Raw genomic sequence first — 9,818 nt, forward strand, 5'->3', positions numbered from 1 at the left:
TTACTTATTTCTGATTTAAAAAAAATTAAAAGAAAAATAAATAATGCTGCCTGTTGTCCTTGGTAGCAGTGTTTGTGTTACAGAGTCATATGAGTTCCTTACAGGCGCTCTCTGCAAAGACCTCAGGCCTATCACGAGAATTAAAAAGGGGTGGAAATACTGCATTGCTGCCAGAACTGACAGAGTTGGCTGGGTGAGGCTGTTTTCTCAGTGAGGGTGGAAGTGACAGGAGAATACAGGATAGGTTCTAGGATCCTCCTACCGAGGATACAGTGGTGCAATTGGGGCTTTTTAAAATAAGAATGTACACAAGCAAACAGATCATGGAATATTGTGAAAGAAAAGTCAGGAATGGGCCTTAAATTGGGCAGATCCTTCAATCTGACTCCTGATTGGAGACAGTTCTTATGGGTGCCTGTTTCTATGTGTTTTATTAAACATGCCTCATACTCAACACTTCTCCGGAGGTGGCTTATAAGTAAAAACAGACTACTAATTTTTAAAAAATAATAATTACAATGAAACAGCAACCCAAAACTAAGCTAAGCGATTTTCATAACATTCTGCTGGATTTGAGTGAAACTCCCTCAATTGTGTATTGCCTGCTATCTGGAGTAAAGAAAAAACTTCCTTCAGATCTAGACAAAGCTACAAAAATGTTCTTCGAGATTTATATTCAGTATGAAGAAAAACTGTTCCATATAGGGAACTTTTGGTGAGATTTTATTTTAATCCTCCAGATTTTAAAAGCTGTTTCGCCAATCTCTGAGAAATACAGATTCTTTTACTAGATTTAATGGAGTTGAAAATGGTATGGGGTTTGTTGTAAAACAATTAGAAGAACAACTATAAATTGAAGCAGGGAGGATGAAGGGATTTGCCTCCCCTACCAATAAAATAGTCTGAGGTTTCGTTGCTCTTGCCCCGTGGCTGAAAATTTCTATCTTCCTAGTTTACCGGAAAGATGGCTAGAATTCAGATGGGTCAACTAACAAGTTACAGGATACATCAACAAGAGTTACAGAGGTATATATAGAATTGCTTGCGTGCATATGTTACAGTATCTATATTACTAGAATGTCACTGTAGTTAAGGTGCTGGAACATGCATCCCTTATCAGTAGGGCAAAGGTTCATGTCTAGCCTTAATTCCATGAAGTCACAGCACCTACATGAAACAGAGGACTATAACTTTATCAAAGCTACAAATGGCCAGTTCCTACACAGGCAAAAACTCCACTGAAGTTGCAAGCTCAGTTAGATTATGAGTTGCATAAACTAACACCCAAAGTTTTCTAAAAAGATGAAAAAGATCCTGATTAAAACCTAGACATGGGACTAGAACATAGACATCTCTCCTGCAGAATGGCGGTGCCTTCTTTGCTGGTGGAACAGGTATGGTTTAGCAGAAAAGGAACCACCCACTAGCAGCATGGAGTCATAGGGTACAACTAGGGTTGCCAATTTTGGATTGGGAAGTTCCTGGAAATTTTGGGGGTGGAGCCTGGGAAGGGCAGCATTTGGGGAGGGGAGGGACCTTAGCATGGTATAATGTCACACCCTCCAAAGCAGCTGTTTCCTCCAGGGGAACTGATCTCTGTAATCAGGAGATCAGCTGTAATTCTGGGAGATCTCCAGACCCTACATGAAGGTTAGCAACCATGGGTACACCCCAAGAGTACAAATAGATTTAACAATGGAAAAAGGAAACAAAACAACACAAGCTTTTGAAAGGGTCTCCACAAAACAATACAAGTTTTTGAACCCAACACTGTATCTTTGGATGTTCTGAGAGAGACAGTCACAACATTGAATTCAAGGAATAATTTAGTGGTGGATTTGCAACCATGCTGAACCCAGATTTTAAAAATGCACCATAATCTGAAGGGCACTTCTGCAAAGCAAGAAGGTTTCAGAGAGGATGCTCTTAGAACTTCACACGTGAAGAGTCCTTCTATGCCAATATAAAATGCCAGTGAGTTAAATCAGTGCTCTGCATTTCCTGCTTCCTTCCGACCTCTCCTGATCTCCACATGTGTTTTTTGGGGGGCGGGAACAATTTGAAACCTGAGGCTACCTTGGTATCTGATGACCGGAGCTTTGACTCTTGAAATCTCATACTCTGAAAATCATGTTGGTCTCTAAGGTGCGACTCGACTCAAATCTAGCTGTTCTACTGCAGACCAATACAGCTGCCCTCTGAAACTGAGACCACCTTGGGACAGAAGAAGAATGTTGGTGGTCATCAGGCACTCCAGCTAGGGTTGCCAACCTCCAGGTAATAGCTGGAGATCTCCTGCTATTACAACTGATCTCCAGCCGATAGAGATCAGTTCACCTGGAGGAAATGGCCGCTTTGGTGATTGGATTCTATGGCATTAGAGTCCCTCCCCAAATTCTGCCCTCCTCAGGCTCTGCCCCAAAAACCTCCTGCCGGTAGCGAAGAGGGACCTGGCAACCCTGACTCCAGCTCCTTCCTCACCCCCAACATTATGCTCAAATGCAGTGCTTGATTCTACGCTCCCCTTAAGAATGAGTTACTGGCATTCATTTACGTGGGTAAGGACAGGCACTGATCAGCAGTCACACAGCAGAGATTTCTGCCACCTCTATTTTTAGAATATTAAGGGGAAAATAAGGCAGAAGAGAAGGCACTCTTTCTTTCCTCCCACACGCACATCTTCAGGCACTTTCTACTAAAGATTATTGAAAGGCAGCAAGATCATGAATGAGAAGGCACTGGGGAGGCAGGAGAAACGATCTTGGGACATGAAAATGAACAGATCCACTGAAAAGACTTTACATGCACTCTGCTTCAAATGATCCCGATGTTTGGAGTGGAAAGCAGGTTTTCACCTTTCTTAACTGTGCCCTGATTCAAGACCATTTATACGATCCCATAGAAGCCAGTAGGCTGCTCAAAGGGACAGTAGCCTGTAAAGGGACAAATAACAGTGTGTGTGTGTGGGGGGTTGTTTTGTGGAAAGCATTGCTAGTATTATAGACACAGAGGCAAAAACGTACACCCCTCGATAACTAGGGCTGCCAACCTCCAGGTACTAGCTGGAGATCTCCTGCTATCACAACTGATCTCCAGTCGATAGAGATCAGTTCGCCTGGAGAAAATGGCAGCTTTGGCAATTGGACTCTATGGCATTGAAATCCCTCCCCTCCCCAAACCCTGCCCTCCTCAGGCTCCACCCCCAAAACCTCCTGCACGTGGCAAAGAGGGACCTGGCAACCCTAACTTTCCTGAGAAAGTATTTCAAACAAAACCAGTGTTGCATTAAAATCCAGGTAGGGAGTCTATTGTTTATGATGCCAAACAGCAAGAGGGCTTTTCCTTCTGTTATGACTCATGGGCGGTGAGCTTGAAAAAGGGTTTTAAGACCAGATTCATAAACAGGTGTTCCTGGAGAGCATCAATCACCACATCTCCACCTTCATGAAAGGACTGGTGGTGGCTGGATGTGAAGGAACAGCCAGATAACTATCTCTTGTCATTTGTAAGTGATAAATAGTGGGCGAGTGTCCCTCATACGGTAGCTTCAGATTTCCTCCGCAAACAAGGCTTGAAGTCACTACCTATTTTAGCAGCATGATGAAGGGCTCACTAAGGCAGTGTTGCATGCCTCTTTCCCTTGTGCTATAATCTTGTAATGTAAGCTGTTCCTGGTAGTATTGGGTTATCAGTTCTTTGACCTTTTGTCTGCCTGCTGTAAATGTGCCGGTTCTATCCTGTCTGGGATAGCTTCAAGTTCAGTTACACTGATAGACTTTCATGGCCGGAACATAACCCAATGCTTGGGTATTATGAGCTCTCCAAGGAAATGATATAAAAGATAAACGTGTGCCTTAAATCAAGCCATTTAGCATTCTAAAATTTGTGTTATACAGAGGGACTTTCCCCTCTGGATCATAATAATCCAATAGAAAAACAGCAAAGCTACAACTCTCATATCTTTCTTCAGGCTCATTTTAAGGGCTTTTAAGAAAGTTAAATGCAGCAGTTCTCCAGGAATGAACACAGAAGCTCGCTTGCCTCTGACAATTTGTTTAAATGTATGCACATTTTAAACATATGCTCGATACCTAACATTTAGGCTAAGTTTAAGAAGTGTCCCTAGTCCAATTCAGGTAACAGTGGGGCTTGGTCAAATTCCATCACCTGCCACCTATCAACATTAGGACCTGTCTTTAAATGAGAAATCAAGGACCAACAATCCTAAGTAATCACAAATCTTCACCTCATGGATCCTACATATACACCAGTCACAGATCCCACTCCCTCCTGCCATGTATTGGCACACTTAGTCAAGAGGCAATGGTACAGAGAGACTAAAAGCAGGTAAAGGCTTGCCTACTTTCAGGTGGCACCTCAGATCTAAAGAGATAATGGTCATAGAAAAACCCCTAAATATCCTATCTAGATTAGGATTGCCAACTTCCAGGTACTAGCTGGAGATCTCCTGCTATTACAAATGATCTCCAGCCAATAGAGATAGTTCACCTGGAGAAAATGGCCGCTTTTTGGCAATTGGACTCTATGGCATTGAAGTCCCTCCCCTCCCCAAACCCCACCCTCCTCAAGATCCACCCCAAAAACCTCCTGCCAGTAGCGAAGAGGGACCTGGCAACCATATATCTAGATACACTGCAAATAAAGTCAATAAATAAAATATACTGGATTTGCTGCATTCAGAAAATGGCTGGCTTTCACCTTTTGCTTCTTCCAACAGTCTTCCAAGTTGGGATGCTTCAACAAAAAGGTTGCAGAGGGGGATACCAGGGAGAAAGGGAGAATTCTGTTGGAATTCATTTGTCAATTTGATTCTAGTAGTGTCAAGCTCAGTAGAAACAGAGTGGTTAGAATGCTACAGAAAGTTTTCCTTTTGGTGTTGATGTATGCTATTCATCTCGCTTTGCCAATTTGGTGTTAGTTGGGACTGGGTCTCAGCAATTCTTATTCAGAGATGCTTGGTCACCCGCCTTGTTCAGCTCATGTCCTGCTCACAGGCAAATGTTCAATATAGTGCTGGGCTGCATCTGAACAGCTGAAAAGTATTTATTTATTTGTTTATTTGATTTTTAGGGTGTTCCTTCCCGGCCAGGCTAGGCTTAGAGCAGCTCACAACCTGTTACAACACTCTAAAATCAATCCAAATTCATACACGTAACCATAAAACCTATAAAACCCAGCTGCCCATTTCTATCACACCAGCATATAACAATACATCATACCAGAGCAGCAAAAACACTAACTTACTATTTGTGGGGAGATAGCAGGGACAGAAAAGGAGGCCAGCTAGATAGAAGACTGTCGCGGCCCTCAACCTTATGTCTGGTGGAACACCTCAATATGACTGTGGAAAAAAGACAACTGACTATCCACATATAATTTGTATACTGCTTTGCTCCAACTGCCTATCCTTCTTGCCCCTGCATCTTTTCTCCTGTCTCCAACTGATGTGTGTGTGTAAAGTGCTGTCAAGTAACAGCTGACTTATGGCTACCCCAGCAAGGGGCTTTCAAGGCAAATGAGAAGCAGACATGGTTTGCCATTGCCTTCCTCTGCAGAGCCTTCCTTGGTGGTCTCCCTTCCGAGTACTGACCCTGCTTAGATTCCGAGATCTGACAAAATCAGTCTATTGCATACCACCTTCCCTCCCCCTCTAATTGATAGAGAGCTCTTATTTTTAAAAAGTTTGACATAGACTTACTACTTAGATGTTTGTGTATACCTTATGGCCCCACTCAGTGTCCATCAATGGGTGCTGAACTGTCTGGATCCCTATCAGTTTGCATGTACACAGCCTCATGGAAATTCTCTCATAGCATTGTGAAAACTGTAGTCCCATCTCATTAAAAACTTGTTGTTAAAATACTAAAAGATATGTGTCTCAGGGCAATTCTTTAAAAAATGGTGGATCTTGTAATAAGTCCTGTTCATGTCCCAACACACTGATGCTGCCTACTGCATTGGTGCAAAACACAGACAGTGTATGTCATTTAAAAGATGCATCTGATGGTGCAGATGCAAAGATGGGCCAAATGGCGACTAATTCTATGCTCTACAAATAGGTTACTTTAATGAGCTCACTGTGATGCCTTCTCCAGAGACTGAGAAGATCTAGTGTGCAGGGCAGAGCAAGCACAAAAGGGGACACAAGAGGTATTAGGAATAGGGTTGCCAACCTCCAGGTACAACCTCCATGTAGCGCATTAGTCCTGTACATGCAGGCTCGGTGCCAGGAACACAATGACTGGAAAGGGGTAATTATCGTGAGGGGTTTTTTTTGTTTTTGTTTTGTTGTCAAGTCACATCTGACTTATGGCAACTCCTGGTGGGGTTTTCAAGGCAAGAGATGTTTAGAGGTGGTTCACCATTGCTTGCTGCCGCATCACACCCCTGGTATTCCTTGGAGGTCTCCCATCCAAATACTTGCCAGGGTCGACCCTGCTTAGCTTCTGAGATCTGACAAGATCAGGCTGTAGTAGGGTTACCAGGTCCCTCTTTGGAACTGGCAGGAGGTTTTTGGGGCGGAGCCTGAGGAGGGCGGGGTTTGGGAGGGGAGGGACTTTAATGCCATAGAGTCCAGTTGCCAAAGCAGCCATTTTCTCTAAGTGAACTGATCTCTACCAGCTGGAGATCAGTTGTAGCAGCAGGAGATCAGCTACTACCTGGAGGTATTCAGCCCTAGCCTGTAGAGAGAACTAAACGCAGAGCTACTCTGCAAAACACTTGCATGGCTTTCCAGTCCAGCCTCTGTCAAAACATTAATAACTAAACCTGGAAGAACTCCAGACCCTGGTACTTCCAATCGACTTCCCATCTTGGTATCAGGGTGTTCTCAGGGGATTTCTAAACATTACAATGTCACTATTCATTTTCTGTTAGAGTAACTTTATGATTCCATAGTTCTCTAAGTCAGTGTACTGGAAACTGCCTTTCTGCCTTTTTATGTAACAGTCGATCTTTGAAATTTTGCCAGCCTTCTTAAGGAATGTATTCACAGTGCAAGATCCGGCAGGAAAAAAGCTCGCTTACCAAGCTTGAAACACCTGTTTAGAGTGTTCAGTGCCAACTCAACTGACGTTCAAAGAATTACGTTCCGATTACCAAACATCAAAGGCAAAATATATCTTTTCTGTAAGCTACATACCAACCAAAACCATCATCGTATTCTATTTGAACCCCCTCTTCATTGTGATTTAAATAAAATTGTTGCAATCAGGATTTGAAAAACAGGTTGAAAAAAACATAATTTAAGTGGCACAGCTTTGCCTCACCAAAGTTCATACTTTGTAAAAATGTTATGGGACTTTGTTCTGCTACTACAGACTAACATAACTACCCACCTGAAATTGTTAGAAAATTATAAAATGATAAGTAAAATGTACATTGATTCTGGAAAATGGATCTCTCTCTCTGTCTCATTGTACAGCCCAGCACTGGATAATTAATAATATGGTCCTAATGGCCTTCAATAAAGACCCTAGAAACAAACAGATGAGAATTCACCCATGTAGCAAAAATCAAGAGAGCCTTGTGGCACTTCGTAGATTAACCAATTAATTGTGGAATAAGCATTTATGACCCAAACTCATTCCATCAGATCCATGAAGTATTATCCTTAGTTGGTAGATACATAACAAACAGGAACAAACAGAAAGTGGGGCCAATGTAGGGTTGCCAACCCCCAGGTGGTGACTGAAGATCTCCTGGGATTACAACAGATCTTCAGGGGAAAGAGATCAGTTCAGCTGAAGAAAATCGCAGCTTGGAAAGTAGATTCTATGCTATTATACCCGATTGAAACCCCTTTTCCTTCTCTAAACCCCACCATCCTCAGGCTTCACCCCCAAAATCTCCAGATATTTCCCAACCATGAGATGGCCACCCTAGGCCAATGTTATTATCAAGTGGCACCAGCAGTCCCAGCAATGCAACCTAGAGCACAAATGAAAGCAAGATTCAGGCAAAAGAGATCCAGTCAGAGCAGGGGTAGATGCCAAGAGCTTGGACATGAACACAATTTCCAGCTGAACTTACCTGGATCAACCATTTACTCCTGTGGAGCCTTCTCACCAGATTGCCTCAATGTTCTTTGATGTTCAACCTGCACTGTTGCTACTAGTGAACCAGAGTCATGGCCTTGCCGTGACTAGGTAAATAAATTACATTTGTAACTTTCCTAATTAGGGTTGCCAGGTCCCTCTTTGCCATCGGTGGGAGGTTTTTGGGGCAGAGCTTGATGGGGCTTTGGAGATGGGAGGGACTTCAATGCCATAGAGTCCTATTTCCAAAGTTGCCATTTTCTCCAGGTGAACTGATCTCTATCAGCTGGAGATCAGTTGTAATAGCAGGAGATCTCCAGCTAGTACACATTCCTAAGGACAGAGGTAATTCAGAGACAGCCCTCTCCACTAGTGACTGGCAGTACCAAGCACAGTGCACGATTTACTGGCTCAAAGGCTTCTGGATGCCAACTTTCCCAAAGCTTCCATGTGTGTGCATATGAGTACATAGTTTTTTATACAAGCCCTTATATCTGGGCATTACACCTGTACTGCCAACTGCCAATTGTGGGAGTGCCTCGTCGTCCCTTTCCACATGTTAAATACCAGATTAGGAGAGAAATCCTAGACAGAGTTACACCCTTCTAAGCCCATGGCTCTAAGGGTATAAAACTCTATTTTGGATTGCACTGCTAGTCAGTTTCATTCTGCACAGTCAGGCTTTTGCTTCTGTAAGCAGTCGGACCCCTCCCCCCGCTAAGGGTTGCTATAACTTCTGTAAGTTTTCTTGGAAAAGGAAAGGTTTGTTGCATCACAGTCACTTGAATAAGCAGACCTTGTGATAGGGCAGTTGCTTCATACTCTGCAAGCGCCTTACATAATATGTCCCTGTTGATGTTACCACCATCAGCATTTTTTTTTGCAAACACATATTTTTATTTCAGTCATCTCAAGGCACTTAGCAAATATTAAACAAGCACAGGACTAGCAGGATTTTGTTTCTTTAGATACGTTTTTAAAATGTCTGTAGAAAAGGAACACAGATAAGCTTTACATGGCAATATCTGCAAGGAATGAAGTTGCTTCTGTTGGAGAATATCTGAAATATCAATACAGGCTTATGGATTAATGGGTGACCCCATAGGGTTTTCAAGGAAAGAGACATTTAGAGGTGGTTTGCTAATCTCTGCCTCTTTGTAGTGACCCTGGACTTCCTTGGTGGTCCCCCATCCAAGTACTAACCAGGGCAGACTCTGCTTAGTGTCCAAGATCTAACAAGATCAGGCTAACTTGGGCCATCCAGGTCAGGGGTTAAAGTGCTTAACTGTAACTAAACCAACCTTCTACTAATATTTTACTCCCTACTCACTATATGTAACCGTGAGCAGCCAGTGAATGCAGCCAGGGTGAAGTTCACCAATAACAGATTTTGAAACTGTAGCATATACTGATTTAAGTAAAAAAACAACCCAGCTGGACAATACAGAACTTATGCAGTGTATTTTGTGTGTGTAAAAATAAGCAAGCGGCCTCCGACCAAACGTCTTGATTAGAGTGCAGTCTCATAATTATGTCTGAGCTGAATTTGCCTGTGCACAGCAGTAAGTGATTGCAAAAATGACCTCCGGACTGTTACTCAGCTACCAAGCAACAGGATTCTCCTAGAAAGTGATGCCCATAGACAGGAATCATGGCAATGTGTAGCTAAGCCTAGTTTGCAGGGAGTAAGTGGAGGTAAAGGTCAAAGAATGCAACCATATCAAGTAATTATTATATACAAAGTAAATTATTCATTGGGAA

The sequence above is a fragment of the Euleptes europaea genome, chromosome 9, assembly GCF_029931775.1.
Source record: "Euleptes europaea isolate rEulEur1 chromosome 9, rEulEur1.hap1, whole genome shotgun sequence".
NCBI classification, from domain to species: domain Eukaryota; kingdom Metazoa; phylum Chordata; class Lepidosauria; order Squamata; family Sphaerodactylidae; genus Euleptes; species Euleptes europaea.